This window comes from Schistocerca cancellata, chromosome 8 (assembly GCF_023864275.1).
Source record: "Schistocerca cancellata isolate TAMUIC-IGC-003103 chromosome 8, iqSchCanc2.1, whole genome shotgun sequence".
Classification (NCBI taxonomy): Eukaryota; Metazoa; Arthropoda; class Insecta; order Orthoptera; family Acrididae; genus Schistocerca; species Schistocerca cancellata.
Window position 1 is genome coordinate 253,440,767 of NC_064633.1, and position 23,389 is coordinate 253,464,155.

Genomic DNA, 23,389 nt, shown 5'->3' on the forward strand with positions numbered 1-23,389 from the left:
ATACGAAGAGTACTTTTATAAACATCACTGGAAGCGCAAGAAGCAAATTTGAGGATATTACAACCAAGTTATGGATAAATATTTAAATTTAACTACTGACGATAGCTTGACTGTCAGAAGCGAAGGTTTTATACTCCACCTACTGCAACATCAATGAATCATCTATTCGCTAGTAAAGGGAACTACAAGGAGTAAAAATTGTGGAGGGAGGCCACGGCCTAACTACATTGATCAGATTGAAAAGGCTGTAAGCTGCAGTAGTAATGCAGAGATGAAGAGATGTGGACAGGATTTTTATCGTTGAGAGCTGCAGAACATAACAAAAACAACAGTAGCACACAATAATAAGAATAATTGTTGAAAGACATGGTAGTAGGAACAGGATCTGCTACTTCCGCAGCCCTTAGCCCCTACAATCACCTAAAGGACACTAGAAAACTAATGTCAGTCAGGAGGGTTTGAACGGATACTACTGTAAAAGGCACTTACGAGACCAATCGGAATTCATTGTCAACCAACTTATCAGAGGCAAGCAATAAGTTAATTTCTTTCGCTTCCTACTTTTAGCAACATGTGACTCTGAAGCGTTCATCTGTTAAATGTTGTTACATGCAAAAATAAAAATACAGCATTTGGTAAAACACTGCCCACGAAAATATACTCAAGCAACACAGTATAGCAAAAGGTTCGAGTACCGTCAGTAAATATGAAACATATAATGAATACCCACTCCAGTTACTAATTGGCCCTTCATTTTTGCCCATGACCAGGTTTCCCTTTTGTGTACAAGCCAGTTTGAGATCCACCTGATAATGGCTTACAAATTAAAGCCAAAACCGGTGGTGAAAAACCGTGAACAACATATAAGCATCTGTAGCAGCTAATCACTAATTCAGTGTACATTATCAGAGCAACAGCAACCTATAAATACGGAGAAACTAATGTCAAACATTTTAATTCAGTATATAATTTATTTTATTACTGAAAACAAGGACCGTTACGATTCGGTAAGAATGTTTGTATATCTGTTTTATTGTGATGACAGATGCATAGCAGTTGCCAGAATAAATGGGACTTAATAAGCATTCGAAACTTGTGACCGTTGAAGATATGGGGCACAAACGTAACGTGCCACATTATGAACTAAGTAGTGAGACATGATTTTATGGGTACAGTTATTTATTTAAGGTGCAAAAGCAGAGAAAACACGTTGCTGACAGCGACTTCACTGGAACCTACAGCTTTGGGGCCAAATCTTCCAATTAAACATTCATAGCGGCGGAAGTAAGAACGGCTTAAATACTGAAACTTCGAGAGAACGGAAGTTTTGTACACGCTTTCACAACCGGAAAACCGCACTTCTGTACCTAAGCTTCCTGATTTTCATTATTATGGCGTAAACAAGGCCAAATGGTTGCAGGAAAGTAAAGAAATAAAAAAGAAGTTTTCGACAATGTAAAATGGTGCAAGGTGTTCGAAATTCTGAGAAAAATGGGGGTGAGCTATAAGGAAAGACAGCTGGAAACAAGAAGGTACAATGAGACTGAAGACTAAGATCGAAGAGCATGTATTAAAGCGTGTGTAAAATAGGATGCAGCTTTTCGCCCCCTTCTGTAGAATCTATACATTGAAGAAGCAATGACGAAATAAACGGATGATTCAGGAGTGGGATTCAAAGTTAATGCATTAAACTGATATGATTCTCTTATGGCCGGCCGGGGTGGGCAAGCGGTTAAAGGCGCTACAGTCTGGAACCGCGTGACCGCTACGGTCGCAGGTTCGAATCCCGCCTCGGGCATGGATGTGTGTGATGTCCTTAGGTTAGTTAGGTTTAAGTAGTTCTAAGTTCTAGGGGACTGATGACCTTAGAAGTTAAGTCCCATAGTGCTCAGAGCCATGTGAACCATTTGATTCTCTTATGACATTGCTACCCTCACTGAAAGTGAAGTAGAAGTACGGAATCTGTTGAATGGAATGAACGGTCTAACAAGTTCATAATGTGCATTTAGAGACGAGTATCAAAATTGAATACAGCAAGCAGCTTAATAACGAAATTATTAATCAGTAAGTGGACGTAAGCAAGGAATTCCGCTATCTTGGAAACAAAATTACATGTGACGGGTGAAACAAGGCCGACATACAAAGGAGATAAGCACAGGCGAGGAGTGCGTTACTGACTAAGAGATGTCTACTGGTAGGCAGCATCGGCCTTAATCCGAGGAAGAAATAAAAAAGTACGTTGGAAGCATAACATTATATGGTAGGGAATCATGGATAGTGGGGACATCGGAGCAGAGGAGAATCGAAGCATTCGATATCTTGCACTACAGAAGAATGTTGAAAATCAGGTAGACTGTTAATATAAGGAATCAGGAGTTTAACCGCAGAATCGGTGAAGACTGAAACACATGGAAAAGACTGACAAGACGAAGGGATAGGATGTTCTAACACGTGTTAAGAAATCGGGGATTAGCGTCCACGGTACTAGAGGGGACGGTAGAGGAAAAAAACTGTAGAGGAGACTGAGATTTGAATACTTCCAACAAATACTTGAGGAGGTAGGGTGCCTGTGCTCTTCTGAGCTCTGAGATTAAGAGGTTAGCGCAGGACAATAAATCATGTAGGACCTCATCAGACAACTAGGAAGCACGGCGACTAAAAAAGAGTTGCAATGTTATTTGAAGAACTAACTTGATGGCAAAGACAAAGTGTACAATAAAGTATAAAATCGAACAGATGATTATTCAGCATGATTGAGTCGTGTACAAAAATAATAATATACAAAGGCACCTTAAATACTTCGTCACTTCTGCAGTTTCAGTATAGGCCGTACTGGCTGACACTTCATAAATCTTTCTTTGTTTACGCGCAGAGCAGTTGCACAAGACACTAACCTCTTACAGCGGCTTTCGGCTGAAATGCAACTTTGAGGTCAAACTTCCTTTTTAATCAGTTACAATAAATATTGTAACAAATTACGTCATGATCCTGGAAAAGAATGTTCAGATAAAAGTATTTATTACGTTGGTATTTTGTTAATTTGTCAAAGCTAGTGGTAATACACTGCTGGGAAAAAAATTTCTACTCCCTTTTACAGATTTTCATTTTACTTAACATTTACTGTTTCAACAGTGCATGAGGGGTACATCAAATGATTACTTTTACGGATCGATATCACAAGCGGTTCGGAGGTATCAAGTATGAACCCAGCAGGTGGTGTAGCCCCCACAGGCGGCAATGCAGGCACTGACTCTGGCAACCTGTCGATCGTATAGATGGCGAATACTGTGTTGGAATCCACTTGTGCTGTATCTGTTCGCGTAGTGCATGAGGGCTTAATTAAAAAGAAAAGACTAATATTAATAAATAAATGCAATAATTTTAGTAGCTGCACGCAATCTGACTGCATAAAATCAAAATAAAGAATGACAAGGAATTTCCACTAACACAATTGATTAATTAAGTCCCTTGCAACTATAAAAGCTACGAAGCAACAAAGCACAAGTATAACTGTTCTGTGTGTGGAAGTGTGATTCAACGTACATGTATCTCGCTCGGTTCTTTCTCAATACGACAAAATATTTTTAACACCATTTAGAATGAACTAATTGAAAAACGAGAAATACTATAACTGCACATAGAAACCAGAATTACAAGTCTAGTAAATGAACACGAACCAGATGCCTTGTTGACTGTACCTGAGAACAAGAGGCATTGTCTTTAAAGATAACTGTAATACCTTTTTACCTCATTACATACTGAGCATCATAAATCAAAAGCCCATCTCCTCAAATACACTCTGACAACTTCTTCCATCTATACATTACACCAACTGAACAGCATCTACTCTCTCTCCCAACAGAACAACTACCTTCAACATCATCTGAACTACTACTGCACCAGTGGAGGCAGTGGAATAATAATGTTTGGCGCAATCTCTGGCGCTGTGACTCGGTGTAGCCACCTTTCAGTAGGTCTGTAACAGTTGTTGGCTGACGAGTCACACGAATCACTTCTCGTCCCATCGTACCCCACATGTGCTTCACTGGAGACAAGTCCAGAGATCGTGCTGGCCAGGGAAGCTGCAGCACGTCGTTCATAGAACGTTGAGTTTCATGGGCTGTGTAAGCAAGTATTATCCTGTTGGAACTCCGGATCATTTTTCTGTTGCGAGAACTACAAAAGAACATGTGTAACAATATTCTGCACGCACCGAGCGCTGGTTAACGTTCCTGCTGAAACACCGAGAGTGTACGATAGTTGAAGCTTACAGCACACGATAAGGCCTGGCCGAATGCACACTATTAGACATCGCCTACCAGGTCTATGACCATCATTTCCAGGCAGGCAGAATCTGCTTTCATCGCTTAAGCCACCAATCGAGCCAAACAAGTCGATGCTGTGGTGTGAGAAGCTACAGTTGTGCATGCCCGTAGTCCCGCTACTGATGAACGGTTCTCAACGGTTCGTGCTGACACGTCTGGACTCACAAGTCCTCTTATCGGTGCTGTAGTAGCTGTACGATCTGCCACAGCTGTCCATACAGTACGACGATCCTAGCGGGCGTCTGCGTTACGTGGACTTCCAGAAAGTCGTCCACGGCTGTCATAATGTTTACGTGACCACTGATACCAGCACAACTGGCGCAGTACGTCCAACTTAGGTTGCAGTTCTCCGAGAGAACCATTACAACACTCGAAACACCACAATCTGACCTCTTTCAAATTCGATTCAGTTGCTTCAGCAAGCAGGAGTGCGAATCTGTGGCATGGCTGCCTCCTTACTTCACACGTTTGCACCACACTCAGCCTTCTGGTTGTTAGCATTCCTGTTTGAAGGGCAGGTACAGATGGTAGTCTAATAGCTATGCTACTATTATATCTGTTGGCAGATGATTCTGAAACCATTACCAATACTTCTACTATCCCACAGGTGGTATATGCCTTGAGCGGATGAAAATCGACGTCGTCTTTCCAGATTTGCAATATCTTTCCGGAAATGTATATGGTAAAGAGCTCCCTCATTTATTTTGAACTTAAACGCCCGTTACTAACAAGAATTTCCAACAATCCAAGCAATTACACGTTTTTGTTGTGAGTGTCTTTCCAGTCACGGACAGAGTTTCATTGACGATTTGGTATGTAAGTATTCCAATGTGCGTTTTTATGTATAGGCCTTAGTTTGATTGTATAATTCAGTTTTCTCAATTGTGGAGCACCTCCCTGATGATGACTAGATAACTAGCATTGATATCTAAAACCATAATAATGCATTTTTTGTTACCCCTGTCTAAAAACATGTTAACAGAATTTCGTTTTCAAGACCGTCACTTCACTTCTCCAAAGTAATGTGCCTTATCTGTGTAAGATTAATTCTAGCGCTTCTCCATTCCATTTCCGTTTTTATCTTTTTCCAGCTTGTTATACATTCTTAAAAATTCTAAAAACAACAACCTATTGTCCGTTGCCCAAGCCCGCACATATGAACGAACGTTCTGGTTTCCACAGACGTGCGTGTCACTCATGGCGACGTGGCATTTTGTTTGGGCCGGTGGGGGAGATGTCGATGGCATCACGAGCATTTTGTCGCTGCAAGATGGATGAGTGGTGGAGCGACAGCTTTCCCGTAGGGCCCACCTGTCTCACACGCCACACTGCCCTCCACAGCCGTCTCTCTAGTACAAGCCTTCAGAAACACACAGGTGTTCCGCGGAAAGTGAACGAGTGCTCCGCCAAAAATGAAGTTTTCTTACTGCTACAGTTCAACGGTACTAGTTATTTTTTAAAAATTTTATGTGATTTGCTACTAATGATTTGTAATTGAAGTAGTGACTGAATTAATACAGGTTAATCTATTTTTCTTTTAATTTCAGTATCTTTCAAAATAAGCAAGGCATTCTATCGAAGCACCAGGATTCTCAAAGTGTTCCGTCAGACGAAAAGTTTGGAAACCTCTGTTCCAGTGTCTGTAGTTGTGGTCGCACTGTCGCCTGCACAGACGGTTGTTGCCACCACATGTAGGACAAATCCCCCTATCTTTGTGAAAGCTTTCATGCACTGGTGAAACTCCCCTCCATCGGTCAGGTCACGACGTTAACACCTACTGGAATGAAGCTGGTCTTGTGTAACACGGATACTGTTACGTGATACGCAGTGAGCAATGAAACATTCATATTTAAGACTTGCAATTACGAAACAATGTTATAAAAAACATCCATTAAAGAAAACTGTACGAAATTAGTATGCAATACTAGTATATGTTACGTTTCTGTATTTCATTGGTAGTACTATGTAAGGACTGGAATGATATCGTCTGAAATGACGCAGAGAAACTGAGACAAAATCTAAATAATGTACGTCTGTTTAAAAGATTGTCGAAGTAGTTAAATAATTTTGATCTTAAAAATGTAGAACATTTCAACGATCGCTCATTCTTTTGGTTGCATAGTCGCAGAAGACGCTGTCAGTGTTGCTGTGTGCAATGTCTTTCAAAACTCTGGCTATCAGAAAAGTAATAAACGAAACTGCAATACCTATTACTAAGTGAAATGATATCCTCTTAGTCATATTTATGAACATTTAATTAACTATCATTTTTGCGCAGTGATTTGCATCGATGAAAAAATTATCGGCATTCTTCTCTGAATAAAATTATGTTTAACCATTTTATACATACTGCAGTACCTAGAGAACATCTAATTATCCTTCATTCAAAAACTTTCTATATCGATCAACCAACTTCTACGATCGTTTATTTGGTTCATAATGCAAGTTGAATAGCAAGCGCAGGGAATGCTACGACCTAACCCGCTACAGTTTCAACGCCGTATATCAGCACTAGAGAAATACTCCCTCTTAACACATTCGCAGCTGGCCTGAACTGATTTCACTGTCACCTTTATTAATAGTGATGCAATATATATGATTGCGAGGGAATGCTGCATCTGAATTCCAATTCTAATACATTCAGTTTTGTTACTCTTAATAAATAAATTATTCAGTTTTGACTTCCTCACTGTCCTGGTTTTTACATGAGGTCAACTCCACAATATGTAGTTTCAAAAGTCACTGAACTACCTAAATAATGACTGCCACCAGAGAAAGCACTTGCATGCTAACCTGAGATGTATCTGCCTTGTTTCCGAAAAAAACACTTTTCCACTAATAAAGTGACATCACTTGTCTCTGTCTTTACATAGCCTCATTTCAGCTTCAGGTAATTCATTTACAGATTTCCATTCCCATCTTAATACAAATTTGATAAAATGCAATTATTCTTGCCAGAATTTCTCACAATTATGTGAATTTACTGCATTCCGGTTTACACTTTGAAAGATGTAAGAAATTGCATTAAGGACATACACACACAATAATTGTATACTTAGTTTTGGGATTTCATACTTTTACCTGTTTTATGAATGCGTATGTGTGGGTGAAACACAGTCATCTGTCACAGGCGAGAGTGGGGCTAGCTGCAGGTACATTAGAGTGAAGTGTTTGTCTAATAGTGAATCATTTAAGCGAAACAGTTGCAGGTTTTTACGGTGCGTTTGTTTTGTATTGACAGTGAGAAAGTGTAGTCGTTGTAACGTGAACCAGTGGCACTCGAGCGTATGAAAGCGCCACACCAGGGTTACTTAGGCAATCAGATGACCAATCGGTCAGAACATTAGGAAATGGAAACGGAGGAGAACAGTCTGATTTGCTTGTTGGACGCTGTTACTATCACAACTAGCAGTACCCGTTTAGACGACTTCGAAGTCTCTGGATAAGGGGTAATGATTAAGTGACGGTTTTTCTTACCGGGGTGTAATAAAAATTAAGATATCAAAATGAGTTCAGCTGATGAAACAACTGAGTGGGTAAACAGAAGCAGCACCTTACCGAAAGAAGAAATAACGAATAAAAAAGCTGAAGCGGAAAGTTAATTAGAGTATAAAACTGAAATGAAAATATGAGTCGACAATTTAGATTCGTAAATACTCACCTACCAAAGCCAAGTCAGAAATAAGATCACATCAGGCAGACCAAGCTTAAGAGTTTAATTGACTTAGGCCTACTGAATAAGGTCATAAGTATTAGTCATTAATATTACACGAAAACCGAGGGTGTAAAGCAACAGACGGAAAAGGAAGTTGAGAAAAGAATAATAAATGTTGCAGAGCAAAACTATACGACATGACGAACAGTGTGAAGGAGGCTGTCGAAAAACATGAATACAGAAAGATCTAAGCATGCAAATTGCAGGAGTGGATATGGAGAGTGTAACCGGAAGTAAACAAGATAATTCAATAACGTTCTCTTCGCTAAAATATTCCTGTGGTAAAATAGTCCCCCAATCAGATCTCTGATCGGGGACTACTCATGAGCAGAAACAAAACTGGCTCCCTACGGACCTGAGCGTAGATTGTCAGGTCCCTTAATTGGGCACATAGGATAGAAGATTTAGAAAGGGAAATGAATAGTTTAAAATTGAATATAGTGGGAATTGCTGAATTTCGATGGCAGAAGGAACAGGTCTTTTGGTCAGGTGAATACAGGCTTATAAACATAAAATCAAATAGCACTAACGCAGGAGTAGGTTTAATAACGAATAAAAAAAAATGGGAACACGAATAGGATACTACGAACGGCATAGTGAACCCATTATTGTAACCAAGAAAGACACGTAGCCCACGCATACCACAGTTTATATGCCAACTAGCTCCGCAGATGATGTAGAGATTGAAGAAATTTATGATGACATAAAGGAAATTATTCCGATAGTTATAGAAGACGAAAGTTTGGTAGTCATAGGCGGACTGGAATTCGATAGAAAGAAAAGGAAGAGAAGGAAAACTAGTAAGTGAATACGGACTGGGGGTAAGGAATGAAAGAGGAATCTCTCTGGTAGAATTTTGCACAGAGCATAACTTATTCGTCCCTAACACTTGGTTTAAGAATGGTCAAAGAAGACTGTATACGTTGATGAGTCCTGGAAACACCTTGTAATCTCCCAACAGATACAATAGTTTTAATCTTCACATTTACTGTAACCTCCAAATAGTTTATTATTCCGTAACCCCGCATTAATAAAATGTGACTAAGCTCTCAATAAATTTGTGGTTCACATACAATATTTCAATAATTAACCGACTGTGAATCTAAACTGGTAAATCTGGACGTCAGCAGTGCTGCGTCATGGCCCTGAAATCTTACCTCAATGAAGTCGCTGGATAACGCGTACATATCTGCTCCTGTAAGAAATTTTTCTGGTACAGCCCAGTGCAATGCTGGCCGCTAGATTTCTTTGCGATAATTGTGATGATCATGGATTGGAGAAAGTAGTAAATTCTTTTAAAAATGTGTGTGAAATCTTATGGGACTTTACTGCTAAGGTCATCAGTCCCTAAGCTTACACACTACTTCACCTAAATTATCCTAAGGACAAACACACACACCCAAGCGCGAGGGAGGACTCGAGCCTCCGCCGCGACCAGCCAAAATCATTAAATTCAGATAAATAATTGTCAATAGTTAATTTTACGAGACAGATTATTACTAAAATATTTTTTAAAAACATTTACTTGGGACTTGATATAACAATAGTACAAATTTAGTTGTAACAAAGTACATACGCGTGCGGCTGCTTTACCTTGTACTACATCGCTCTAAATGGTGGTAATTAGGTCAGCAGGTGAAGGATACATTAAGTCTTATGCTAGTCATCATTCAGAATGACACTAGTGTATCAACCAATTTGAATAATTATTAGCACTAATTGGCTAGTTGCAAAGCATTTATGTAGTATGTGTGGAGTATTACAAAACATTATTCATAAGTCATCTCATTACAGTAATTATTGGCATATCATTTATGCAGTATTACAAAACATCATTCGTAACTCATCTCATTACAGTAATTATTGGCAACATAAGTCATCTCATTACAGTAATCATTTGCATAGCATTTACAGAGTATAACAAAACATTATTTAGAAGTCATGTCATTGCTGTAATTATTGGCACTCGTTGGCTATTTACAAAGCATTCATTATGCATTATTCAGAACTCATCATTCAAAACAGGAGTTATTGCGTGTAGCGTCAAGCTGCTAGTGACTATATTTGATATAAGACATAAGATATAATTGAAATGTAAGACATTGGAACTAGTATTCAAGGTGTTTAGCCCAATAATACATAGACATAATGGAATCAATACATCATAAAAATTTGCATTATATTTAGGACTATAAATATATTATAAACTGGTAGCATTTGTTAGTTGTATACTGGTAATAGTTGGGAATGGTAATACTTTTTTTGTGTGTGCTAGCAATGAACTGTGTTGGGATCAATAGTCTATTGCTGGGGGATGAAAATATTTTCTTTTGACTTATTGCTGAAAATATGGATTATTAACGTCATTCGTCATTAGTCAGCTGTAGCAAGGTTATCAAACAAGTAGAATATATGTGATCACAATCATGAATATAGAGACAACTGCATAAAAAAATAAATGCAAGTACTAGAACAGGTTTAATATCTAAGTGCTTGTAGCTTATAACATAACGACATTTTTCTAAAATCATTTTAATGTCATGAAAAGGTTCTCCTGAAAAAAATACAAAGTGGATTATTGACCTGAAAGATGAGATGTATTCATATTATGCTGAAAAGTAGTAAACTTCGAATTAACAGGTAATGAAACGTGTACTTAATATGTATGCACTCCAGCTGTCTTTCCCAAAACGTTGAGTCATTATACTATGAGACAAATGGCCTACTGTCAAAAAGAACTGCAACAAATACCTAAATAACTACATTTACAATAAAGGATAATTTATTACCATTCTTCACATTTATTCTCCGTATCTACATATTTATGAGTCAACATGGTGGTCCACGCGACCAACACATTTCTCCCGACGAGATGCTAGTTTCTTGATACCGTCACTGTAGAAGGACTGACTTTGTTGACGGAGTCACAACCTCACAGGAGTCACAACCTTACTGTTTCATCACTGCCAACGTGAAGTCCTCGAAGATGATCTTGAAGTTGTGGAAACAAATGAAAATCGGATTGGGACAAGTTGGAATTGTATGGAGAACGTTCGATAACTATGAATCAAAGGCGTCGCATTTTTGCAGGTGTCCCAGCATTACCGTGATATCTGACATTGGCGTACTAAAGGAGAGAGTGACCCACAGTACTGAAGGAGAGGGTGACCCTACAGACTTTCGGCTGTAAGATTTTATTAATAATATTGTTTTTATTTGAAAGTATAGTTTAACGTCGGTAGTCATTTCCTTTAAGTAAGGCAAAAGAGAGGTCAAAAACAAGTCATCAGGATCCTTTCGCGGTACAGCACAACTTGAACTATGTGTCAAAACTCTTATCGACTCTCTTTCAAATAGGTTCTGGAGTTCCCTTTTACTTGCCTTAGCGTTGGAAGGCTTAGGAGTAGTGTTTAGGTGGTGGTGCACTGTCTTCATGATGCTTTCCCGCTTCATCTTCCTCAAGAATAGATATGTCATTCATATTTCCTGAGGTCCTGAAATAAAAATAAACGTTTTTTCGAAAAATCCACATGCCACTTTGTACTGTGCAAATGTCTGTGACTTGATAAGTACACTCCTGCAAATGGAAAAAAGAACACATTGACACCTGTGTGTCAGACCCACCATACTTGCTCCGGACACTGCGAGAGGGCTGTACAAGCAATGATCACACGCACGGCACAGCGGACACACCAGGAACCGCGGTGTTGGCCGTCGAATGGCGCTAGCTGCGCAGCATTTGTGCACCGCCGCCGTCAGTGTCAGCCAGTTTGCCGTGGCATACGGAGCTCCATCGCAGTCTTTAACACTGGTAGCATGCCGCGACAGCGTGGACGTGAACCGTATGTGCAGTTGACGGACTTTGAGCGAGGGCGTATAGTGGGCATGCGGGAGGCCGGGTGGACGTACCGCCGAATTGCTCAACACGTGGGGCGTGAGGTCTCCACAGTACATAGATGTTGTCGCCAGTGGTCGGCGGAAGGTGCACGTGCCCGTCGACCTGGGACCGGACCGCAGCGACGCACGGATGCACGCCAAGACCGTAGGATCCTACGCAGTGCCGTAGGGGACCGCACCGCCACTTCCCAGCAAATTAGGGACACTGTTGCTCCTGGGGTATCGGCGAGGACCATTCGCAACCGTCTCCATGAAGCTGGGCTACGGTCCCGCACACCGTTAGGCCGTCTTCCGCTCACGCCCCAACATCGTGCAGCCCGCCTCCAGTGGTGTCGCGACAGGCGTGAATGGAGGGACGAATGGAGACGTGTCAGCGATGAGAGTCGCTTCTGCCTTGGTGCCAATGATGGTCGTATGCGTGTTTGGCGCCGTGCAGGTGAGCGCCACAATCAGGACTGCATACGACCGAGGCACACAGGGCCAACACCCGGCATCATGGTGTGGGGAGCGATCTCCTACACTGGCCGTACACCACTGGTGATCGTCGAGGGGACACTGAATAGTGCACGGTACATCCAAACCGTCATCGAACCCATCGTTCTACCATTCCTAGACCGGCAAGGGAACTTGCTGTTCCAACAGGACAATGCACGTCCGCATGTATCCCGTGCCACCCAACGTGCTCTAGAAGGTGTAAGTCAACTACCCTGGCCAGCAAGATCTCCGGATCTGTCCCCCATTGAGCATGTTTGGGACTGGATGAAGCGTCGTCTCACGCGGTCTGCACGTCCAGCACGAACGCTGGTCCAACTGAGGCGCCAGGTGGAAATGGCATGGCAAGCCGTTCCACAGGACTACATCCAGCATCTCTACGATCGTCTCCATGGGAGAATAGCAGCCTGCATTGCTGCGAAAGGCGGATATACACTGTACTAGTGCCGACATTGTGCATGCTCTGTTGCCTGTGTCTATGTGCCTGTGGTTCTGTCAGTGTGGTCATGTGATGTATCTGACCCCAGGAATGTGTCAATAAAGTTTCCCCTTCGTGGGACAATGAATTCACGGTGTTCTTATTTCAATTTCCAGGAGTGTATATAGCAAGTCGGTATTGAGCAGGTAATTAACTACAATACTCATTGGAATATATTTAAAAGTTACAAACCTGCAGAAGAAAGGTTTTACTTACTGCTTCAATTCCATGGCTTGTTGCAGGAAAGACATCTGTCTGTAGTAGTCATATGGTTTTTTTGTAGTCGTTGCGCTGCCACTCGTTTTAGCTTTTAGTAATTCTTTCAGGCTGACACTGTATGCATCTCGCTTATTTGTCCACCGTTTTTGTACTTATTTTCCTGTAGGAACGTTAAAAATAATTATTCTTACACCTACTCGTTGAAATTAATTAATCTCCGTTGATTTGATAATGTGTGCTAGACTCTACTTATTTATAACAGGTATCTTGGGACGGGATGCTCCATGAAATCTCTGCACTTTGAGTTTTTCCTCGGACGCTCAACCGTTGCATCTATAATTGAAGACGCATGCAGAGATATATGAACCAAAGTACATGCCAATGCCAACGAAAAAGGTCTTACAAGAAATAGCTCTGAGTTTTGAGTTAACTATTAATTTTCCTATCTGCATATGTGCCATTGACGGTAAGCACGTGCAGTTGGTGAAGCCTTGGAATAGTGGAAGTGAATTTTTTTGTCATAAACAGTTTCATTCCGTAGTGCTTACGGCAGTTGCGAATTGTGACTTGCTTCCGACACATCGATTTAGGACGATATGGACAGGATGGTGACTGAAATATTTTAAATGGAACTAACTTAGGAAGAGCACTTTATAATGGAATGTTACCTTTTCCAGACGCCAAACATTTGAATAATGAACCAAACAATGAAAATGTGCCTCTCATATTTTTAGGTGACGAAGGTTTTGCTCTTGATAAACACTTGATGTGGCCTTTTGAAAGAAAATCACTCAAATTCTCGAGGACAGTGCTTAATTTTAGGCTGAGAAGAACACGTCTTGTTCTTCTCAGCCTAAAATTAAGCACTGTCCTCGAGAATTTGAGTGATTTTCTTTCAAAAGGCCGCATCAAGTGTTTATCAAGAGCATCCTTCATAACAAGTGATTTTCTTTCAAAAGGCCGCATCAAGTGTTTATCAAGAGCATCCTTCATAACAAGTGACGAATTTTCCACTGGGCCATATATGATAATATTAACTTGGCTGAAAATGTTATAAAAACTTCTTGACTGCTGCATAACTTTGTACGGAAGCATGACAGCTACCGATTTGAAGATTGAACTTGTTCTCTGGAATCTATAGAAAACGTAGTACTAAGAGGTAGCAACCGTGGTTGTGACATTAGAGATACATTTTGCTACTATTTCTGCCCTGTGGAAGGATCAGTTCCGTGAGAAAATACATACATTGTAGGCCAAGATAACTAGACATCTGCAGATTAGGATGTCATTGTTGTCATAAGCTGTTCTTAATAGTTGATACATTTCATGTTCACATATTCATGTTACACTGTGTGGTTTATTACTTAAATACATAATGCTGCGAATACGGTCACAAGCATACCGTTCTTTCAAACAACTATTTGTAGTTTCCCTTTTAACTTTCGAAATAACGTACTCAATAAAACATTAAGTTTTCGATTTTTTCAACTGTATCCTCATAACTGGTTTCTTTATCTTAGGTAATATTAGTTTAAGATATTAGTAAGAAAAATTTGTACAAATTAAGTTATCTTTCTGACTTTTTTTAAAATATTGAAAATAGCCTGAAAATACCACTAAAATCATTATGTTGAATCATGCAAAGTTTCCACACAATTAATTAAATTGCTTTAGTCCCACAGGTTTGTATGCATGTCAAACTATTAGAGGGAGAAGGAAAAATAAAAATTAAATTACTCTTTTAGTAGTTGTCTAGGGGAAATTTGTGACAATTGTCATGAAACTTTTCATGCTCCTATATAAAAGTATGTACGTATATCATATTACCTATTGCATTTTGTGCATCCAGGGACAACGAGTTCCACCTGTCAGCCCCAACAACATCTGCACACACCTTCTTCCATGCTTCTGTCTTCAGCAGACGATCTTCATAATCTTGCGAGTTTATGTTGTAAAGAAAGGAATATTAAACCTCAATTATTATCAGTTCACTGTCCAAATGATCCTTTGGAACGACATTTATAGAGTTTTCGTACATTGCCACACACAAACTAAACAGAACTGAGTGCAGTATCCTTGTGGCTGCTGCGCAACTGGCGATAATAACAGTCTAGTGTGGCAGGGATGCTGACGATTATTGCCGCCCCAGAAATAGGCCCGGGTCCATTCGACAGAGACAGTCGCGTGCGGAAACGGAGCCCAGTGTGGCACCTTCCGTTGGAAACATGGAAGTCCATTTATGGCTCGACAAAAATCGTTGACCTTAAGCGGAGAAAATCGACTATGTGGCATTAGCCTAACCGATGTTGTGAAGAGGATAAAAAATTGGGAGGCATTACATTTGAGCACCCCTCCGTAATCTTGTTGACCACTGAGACATCGGGCGCAAGGGCTTACGTCCTGTTTATATGTTTTAATTTGTGTTCTCAGCTGCAGGGACAGAGAGAAAGGCAGATTGTTTTACCCTGTCCAGCGCCATCTCGCAGGTGGTAATTTGCCAAGCTTGCGTTACGTACGGTGACTCCCATTGGTATGGATGCGACCGGTAGGTTTCAGAGTAACGTCTCAGGTGTCGCTTAAAGACATGGTCTATCAATATCAGAAACTGAGGGTTTCTCAGCGACCGTTCAGACAAGGAATTAGGTGTGAGCAATACATCTTGCATTAAATTAAACGTGATAAAAGCCACACGTTACAAGTCAAGAGATGGGCTTCATACGGCAGTTTCAGCGAAACATCTGTTGATAACGACTTTTTAATTCGGCTACTTAACTTCAAATTACATTAGGATGATTCATAACGTAGATCATAAGTCGACATTATCGGAAGTCATAGTTTGAGAAAAAGAAAAGTCCCTAGCATGGAACAGTATATCTTACTGATCGACAACACTTTATTGTATTTTTTATGCATTTCCTCAAGTATGTACTTTCTTTTATTTACATTTTTACTGCACCAATATATTGCCGACACTTTCTGGGGTTTCTTATAATACGGTTCACAACTTTTCGGAACGAACCAACTAAAGAAGAGTAATGTAGGAAATTAACTTATCGCATCCTTGTGAAATATAATTTGTATTTCTTTTCTTTAACACGCTTATTTGATGCGCGGATACCAAACCAGCATCTTCGGAATATCTCCTTAAACAGTCCTAACTCGGCCTGTCATGTTCATCAAAATCGGAAAGAGAGAATACGGAGCTCTGGAAGAATAATTACTAAATTATGAATAACCATATTGATGTATAATGTGTTTCCGATAGCGACCCATAGTGTGAATAACACCTGTCAAGTAAACTGACTTTGCTACAAGGATAATAATGCAGCTGAAAGTGAACATTCAGCGCTGGTATCAGAGAATTTGTGTCTGCCATTTAGACGCTCTCCGAAATGAATTGGATATCCGAAATCACGCAATATTTAAGGATTTTCTTGCAGTTGACTTTTGGGTAGCTGTGACAACACAACGTAGAACAACTGTTAGGATAGAATCTTAGATATTTAAGTAGTTATTAGTATTTAAGTGGGTATTGGTGGTACCACTTTAGTACAATAATTTGAGGAAACAAAGTTTATTTATTGTTACTCAACATCCATATGCTTTTCTAAGACTTCCGTTACCCGTAAACCCATATTTAACCTTATCAAAAATCTTACACAAAGATTTACTAATATATTCTGCAAAGTTTCTACTTTTCAGTTTGTGAAGAAAAAACAGTAAACGGCGTGCTCTGACAATTTGTCATTACTTTTTTGACTACTAAGTTTTTCGAAACGAAAGAGGACTGCTTACAGAGCGCCTATGTCTGATAGATACCTTTCAATAATTATTTCGGTTTCAAGCAGCAAAACATTTTATACACAGAAGAAAGAAAATCTGAGACAATCTATAACGAATAAAGTGTTTTTTTCCATTAGATGATGTTATTCTACGGAAAACATAACAACATCAACCAGAGTTCTACATCAACTACATTTGTGTGGCGGAGGGCACTGCCACTGTCATTACCTCCCTTTTCTGTTCCAGTCGCGTGTGGTTCGCGGGAAGAACGACTGTCTGAAAGGCTCCGTGCGCGCTCGAATCTCTCTAATTTTACATTCGTGATCTCCTCGGGAGGTATAAGTAGGGGGAAGCAATATATTCGATACCTCATCCAGAAACGCACCCTCTCGAAACCGGGCGAGCAAGCTACACCGCGATGCAGAGCGCCACTCTTGCAGAGTCTGCCACTTGAGTTTGCTAAACATCTCCGTAACGCTATCACGGTTACCAAATAACCCTGTGACGAAACGCGCCGCTCTTCTTTGGATCTTCTCTATCTCCTTCGTCAAGCCGATCTGGTACAGATCCCATACTGATGAGCATTACTCAAGTGTAGGTCGAACGAGTGTTTTGTAAGCCACCTCCTTTGTTGATGGACTACATTTTCTAAGGGCTCTCCCAATGAATCTCAACCTGGTACCCGCCTTACCAACAATCAATTTTGTATGATCATTCCACTTCAAATCGTCCGCACGCATACTCCCAGATATTTTACAGAAGTAGCTGCTACCATTGTTTGCTCCGCTATCATATAATCATACAATTAAGGATTCTTCTTTCTAAGTATTCGCAATACATTACATTTATCTACGTTAAGGGTCAGTTGCCACTCCCTGCACCAAGTGCCTATCCCCTGCAGATCTTCCTGCATTTCGATACAATTTTCTTATGCTGCAACTTCTCTGTATACTACAGCATCATCCGCGAAAAGCCGCATGGAACTTCCGACACTATCTACTAGGTCATTTATATATACTGTGAAAATCAATGGTCCCATAACACTCGCCTGAGGCACATCAGACGTTACCTTAACGTCTGTAGACGTCTCTCCATTGATAACAACATGCTGTGTTCCGTTTGCTAAAACCTCTTCAATCCAGCCACACAGCTGGTCTGATATTCTGTAGGCTCTTACTTTGTTTATCAGGCGACAGTTCGGAACTGTATCGAACGCCTTCCGGAAGTCAAGGAAAATAGCATCTACCTGAGAGCCTGTATCTAATATTTTCTGGGTCTCGTGAACAAATACAGCGAGTTAGGTCTCACACGATCGCTGGTTCCGGAATCCATGTTGATTCCTACAGAGTAGATTCTGGGTTTCCGAAAACGACATGATACGCGAGCAAAAAACATGTTCTAAAATTCTACAACAAATCGATGTCAGAGATATAGGTCTATTGTTTTGCGCATCTGCTCGACAACCCTTCTTGATGACTGGGACTACCTGTGCTCTTTTCCAATCATGTGGAACCTTCCCTTCCTCTAGAGACTTCCGGTACACGGCTGTTAGAAGGGGGGCAAGTTCTTTTGCGTACTCTGTGTAGAATCGAATTGGTATCCCGTCAGGTCCAGTGGACTTTCCTCTGTTGAGTGATTCCAGTTGCTTTTCTATTCCTTGGACACTTATTTCGATGTCAGCCATTTTTTCGTTTGTGCGAGGATTTAGAGAAGGAACTGCCGTGCGGTCTTCCTCTGTGAAACAGCTTTGGAAAAAGGTTTTAGTATTTCAGCTTTACGCGTGTCATCCTCTGTTTCAATGCCATCATCTTCCCGGAGTGTCTGGATATGCTGTTTCGAGCCACTTACTGATTTACCGTAAGACAAGAACTTCCTAGGATTTTCTGTCAAGTCGGTACATAGAATTATACTTTCGAATTCACTGAACGCTTCACCCAAAGCCCTCCTTACGCTAACTTTGACGTCGTTTATCTTCTGTTTGTGAGAGATGTTTTGGCTGCGTTTAAACTTGGAGTGAAGCTCTCTTTGCTTTCGCAGTAGTTTCCTAACTTTGTTGTTGATCGACGGTGGGTTTTTGCCGTCCCTCACAGTTTTACTCGGCACGTACCTGTATAAAACGCATTTTACGATCGCCTTGAACTTTTTCCGTAAACACTCAACATTGTCAGTGTCGACAGAAATTTTCGTTTTGATCTGTTAGGTAGTCTGAAATCTGTCTTCTATTACTCTTGCTAAACAGATAAACCTTCCTCCCTTTTTTTATATTCCTATTAACTTCAGTATTCAGGGCTGCTGCAACGGCCTTATGATCACCGATTCCCTGTTCTACACTTACAAGAGTCTAAAAGTTCGGGTCTGTTTGTTATCAGTAGGTCCGAGATGTTATCTCCACGAGTCGGTTCTCTGTTTAATTGCTCGAGGTAATTTTCGGATAGTGCACTCAGTATAATGTCACTCGATGCTCTGTCCCTACCACCCGTCCTAAACATCTTAGTGTCCCAGTCTGTATCTGGTAAATTGAAATCTCCACCTAAGACTATAACATGCCGAGAAAATTTATGTGAAATGTGTTCCAAATTTTCTCTCAGTTGTTCTGCCACTAATGCTGCTAAGTCCGGAGGTCGGTAAAAGGAGCGAACTATTAACCTAGCTCGGTTGTTGAGTGTAACCTCCACCCATAATAATTCACAGGAACTATCCACTTCTACCTCACTACAGGATAAACTACTACTAACAGCGACAAACACGCCACCACCGGTTGCATGCAATCTATCCTTTGTAAACACGGTCTGTGCCTTTGTAAAAATTTCGGCAGAATTTATCTCTGGCTTCAGCCAGCTTTCTGTACCTATAACGATTTCAGCTTCGGTGCTTTCTATCAGCGCTTGAAGTTCCGGTACTTTACCAATGCAGCTTCGACAGTTTACAATTACAATACCGATTACTGCTTGGTCCCCGCATGTCCTGACTTTGCCCCGCACCCTTTGAGGCTGTTGCCCTTTCTGTACTTGCCCGAGGCCATCTAACCTAAAAAACCGCCCAGTCCACTCCACACAACCCCTGCTATCCGTGTAGCCGCTTGCTGCGTGTAGTGGACTCCTGACCTATCCAGCGGAATCCGAAACCCAACTCCCTATGGCGTAAGTCGAGGAATCTGCAACCCACACGGTCGCAGAACCGTCTCAGCCTCTGAGTTGATCAGACGATCAGAATATCAAGAATATCAAGCAGTGATGACAACACCTTATAAGAGAGAATGAATCCTCTAGTTCATAGGACTCTTTTTAGTTACGGATATTCTCGTGGTAATTTTCAGAGACTCAAAACCTACCATACGATATAAAAAAGTCACATGAAAAGTTTTGCGTTCTTACGGGACTTCGAACTCTTAATTTTCTGAACATTCATAAATTTCGAAGATGAATGGAAGATAACAAATGGTTCAAATGTCTCTGAGCACTATGGGACTTAACTTCTAAGGTCATCAGTCCCCTAAAACTTAGAAATACTTAAACCTAACTAACCTAAGGACAACACACACATCCATGCCCGAGGCAGGATTCGATCCTGCGACCGTAGCAGTCGCGCGGTTCCAGACTGTAGCGCCTTTAACCGCTTGGCCACTTCGGCCGGCGGGGAGATAAAACATTGTTATAGTCCAACTATGTCATTTAAGGATAACGATTCACTTACTAGGAAAACAGTGGTTCCCTTTCCCACTCTGTCTCATTCCGGATTGGTACTCTCAATCAAATAAACAGTTTTATGAATCTTACAGTATCTCTGAGATTCATTCTTTTCCTTCCAGAGCGAATACTCGCTATCGATGCAGATAGATATGAAAATTTAGTGAAGACTCTGGAGGTGGTTTAATAATAGGCTTACCTATATAACAATGAATATGATCTTAAATGATCCATCCGCGAAGAAGAAGAGGAAGAATGAATATTCGTCTCTCTGTTCGGAACACCGGAACACATTATATATATATATATATATATATATATATATATATATATATATATATATATATATATATATATATATATATGGTCCATTGATCGTGACCGGGCCAAATATCTCAAAAATTAAGCGTCAAAAGAAAAAACTACAAAGAAAGAATCTTGTCTAGCTTGAAGAGCGACACCAGATGGCGCTATGGTTGACGCGGTAGATGACGCTGCCATAGGTCAAACGGATATCAACTGCGTTTTTTTAAAAATAGGAACCCCCATTTATATTACATATTCGTGTAGTACGTAAAGAAATATACATGTTTTAGTTGGACCACTTTTTTCGCTTTGTGATAGAATGCGCTGTAATAGTCATAAACATATGATTCACAAGTTTAGACGAACAGTTGGTAACAGGTAGGTTTTTTAAATTAAAATACAGAAAGTAGGAAAATTTGAACATTTTATTTCGGTTGTTCCAATGTGATACTTGCACCTTTGTGAACCTGTCGTTTCTGAGAACGCAAGCTGTTACAGCGTGATTACCTGTAAATAACACATTAATGCAATAAATGCCCAAAATGATGTCCGTCATCCTTTAATGCATTTGACAAAACGTGTAACGACATTCCTTTCAACAGTGAGTAGTTCGCCTTCCGCAATGTTCGCACATGCATTGACAATGCGCTGACGCATGTTGTCAGGCGTTGTCGGTGGATCACGACAGCAAATATCCTTCAACTTTCCTCACAGAAAGAAATCCGGGGACGTCATATCCGGTGAACGTGCGGGCCATGGTATGGTGCTTCGACGATCAAGCCAGCTGACAGGAAATATGCTATTCAATACCGCTTCAACCGCACGCGAGCTATGTGCCGGACATCCATCATGTTGGAAGTACATCGACATTCTGTCATGTAGTGAAACGTCTTGTAGTAACATCGGTAGAAAATTATGTAGGAAATCAGCATGCATTGCACCATTTAGATTGCCATCGATAAAATGGGGGCCAATTATCCTTCATCCCATAATGCCGCACCATACACTAACCCGCCAAGGTCGCTGATGTTCCACTTGTCGCAGCCATCGTGGATTTTTCGTTGCCCAATAGTGCATATTATGTCGGTTTTCGTGACCGCTGTTGGTGAATGACGCTTCGCTGCTAAATAGAACTCGTGCAAAAAATCCGTCATCATTCCGTAATTTCTCTTGTGGCTAGTGTCAGAACTGTACACGACGTTTAAAGTCGTCGCCATGCAATTCCTGGTGCATACAAATATGGTACGGGTGCATAATCTAGGATTCTCAATACCGACGTTTTTGAGATTCCCGATTCTCGCGAAACTTGTCTGCTACTGATGTGCCGATTAGCCGCGACAGCAGCTAAAACACCCATTTGGGCATCATCATTTGTTGCAGGTCGTGGTTGTTGTTTCACATGTTGCTGAACACATCCTGTTTCCTTAAATAACGAAACTATCCAGCGAACGGTCCGGACACTTGGATGATGTCGTCCAGGATACCGAGTAGCATACATAGCACACGCCCGTTGGGAATTTGATCACAATAGTCATACATCAACGCGATATCGACCTTTTCCGCAATGGGTAAACGGTCCATTTCAACACGGGTAATGTATCGCGAAGCAAATACCGTCCGCACTGGCGGAATGTTAAGTGATACCACGTATTTATACGTTTATGACTATTATAGCGCCATCTATCACAAAGCGAAAAAGTACAACACGAATATGTAATAATAATCGTCGGTTCCTATTTTAAAAAACGCAGATGATATCCGTTCAGCTTATGACATTAAAAAGCGTGGTATTTTTCTATTTTATTTACTTATGGACTTGTAGTCCGGGGTGATATGTTACAATACAGTGTCACCGGTCTATTGCGGTCTGGTTTTTTTAATGGACTTGTAGTTCGGGGTGATAGGTTACAGCATTACCGGTCTATTGCGGTCCAACTGTCTGGTCTGGATGTGTAGGTATATAGCTTTCCCAGCAACAAACTGACCGCGAGAAAGACTATGCAGCCATTGAATGCAACAAGAGATGATGTGCTCACGCAATGCATTTCCGTTATTTCTAGACGCGTTCCATTTCATTTCAGTCAACTATATACCCAGTTCGCCTAGAATTATTCAACAGAGTGCAAGGCTAATCGCTTCAAGGCTGGACTGAATCTGGAATATCCATGCCTTTCACATCGTCAAGTACAAATGAAAAGCTTGCAAAATTACTTTTTGCTTAAGGCGGAAAGACCAGAAGCATTTTTTATCCTAAAGCACTTGAATAAACGAATACGCTTATAGGGCTATGAAGCAGAAAACTTACTTTTATTTATCTTCTACAAGTATAAATGTCTGCTTCATTTCTGTGTTCATACTTCCAATACGTTTCACAACGACTGAAAGAGGCATTACAACGCATTCGGGCTTTAGATAGTCAAAATTAAAAATGTTAGTTAATTTATCGCTTACGTCGTTCTAGAAAGGAATATCACACCTTGTAAAACGA